The sequence below is a fragment of the Montipora foliosa genome, chromosome 1 (genome assembly GCF_036669935.1).
Source record: "Montipora foliosa isolate CH-2021 chromosome 1, ASM3666993v2, whole genome shotgun sequence".
NCBI lineage: Eukaryota > Metazoa > Cnidaria > Anthozoa > Scleractinia > Acroporidae > Montipora > Montipora foliosa.
The window spans coordinates 36,910,776-36,912,084 of NC_090869.1; the positions used below are offsets into that span (position 1 = coordinate 36,910,776).

The 1,309-nt window shown below is 36.4% G+C and overlaps 1 long non-coding RNA gene across 1 annotated transcript in view; it reads left to right on the forward strand.

Annotated features, from left to right (window-relative positions):
• Nucleotides 1-83, forward strand: part of LOC137997661 (uncharacterized) — a 7,932-nt gene extending 7,849 nt beyond the window's left edge. The window contains exon 3 of the long non-coding RNA XR_011122549.1: nucleotides 1-83. This exon is cut by the window's left edge and continues 714 nt beyond it. This is a non-coding gene — a long non-coding RNA (uncharacterized lncRNA).
• Nucleotides 84-1,309: the final 1,226 nt, after the last annotated feature.

A 1,309-nucleotide genomic window follows, 5' to 3' on the forward strand; every position in this document is an offset into this window, starting at 1 on the left:
TTGTTTCTTTCACATTATTAAAGGTGGGGTGCCTGTGAACTAGCTTGATTATAGCTAAGTGCACTTCCACTATAAACAGAGCATTTACGCTGTACATTTACATTTTTGCTGCTAAAGTACATTCATGTAGCGTTCATAACTGCAATGATCTCAAAACTTAACTTGTTCCATTCCCGCAGATCGAATGTGTCTAGTGCATTGCTCCATTCCCAAGTACAAGTATCCAAAGGTCAAAGGTTTAAATTATTGGAAAGTAATATTTCAGAAAATAATTATTCCGTTGATGCTCATTAATACGCGCTACTTTTATCAGTTAATGTCCGACGCGCGCTCATTGAATAGTACGCTTTTTAAATATGGTGACTCTGCTGTTTACGTCAAGGTCACTATGACGATTAAGCAAAATCTGCTTGAAAAAAACGTTGCAGAACTTCCTAGTTGACCCTTAATCGCTTTACAGTTGACGAAATCGCCCTTGAAAGTGTGAAAGATTCTCCCCATGCAACAAAAAGGTCGATATATTGTGTCTGAAAGTCTTTTGGAGGTAATAAATGAGGTATCCAGCACTCCCTCGAAGAGATTTTTTTAATATTATTGCCGGTTACACTACTACGGAATTCGTCTTATCAAATTCAATAGTACGACGTTAGCTTTCCTTTACTGACGCATGCCAAATATGAACCAAATCTGAGCGAAGATCAAAATGCTTACCTTAATGGTTCAAACAACGGCAGCAAACGTATAACTTGAAAATGTGAAAGCATGTATTTACGAGTTCCTTTCATCTAAAGTAATTGAAACTAGCCTTGAGAGGGCAAAGGGAAGGTGACATCAGGTGTGAATAAAAACTACGTAGCAGATTTAAGTTCAAAACTATATATTTAAGAACACGGAAGTAACACCTGTATGAGTAGAACTGTTATCTACGGTGGTAAGAGCGCAGTGTAATTAAGGACGGTGCCTAAATTCAAAGGTATTTTTTCCCCGGTTTATGATTATGCAAGAAATGTACATCTTAACAAGTAGTATTGATATCCAAAAAGAAAATTGGGGGTAACCACGCATTTTGCAAAGATAATTGATGAATAATATTTGTAACAAGCTTTAAAATACAAAGCAATGTACGGCGTTCTTTTTGAAATTCAAACTTAATTATCTCTCAAAAATGAACGGTTACCTCCAATTTTCTTTTTGGATACCAAGAGTACTTACTAAGATATGCTTTCTCCGGATAGTTTTAAACCGCGCAAAAATATCACTGTATTGGTAAGCATCACCGATAGGATACCAGAGTATATCGAGATGCACA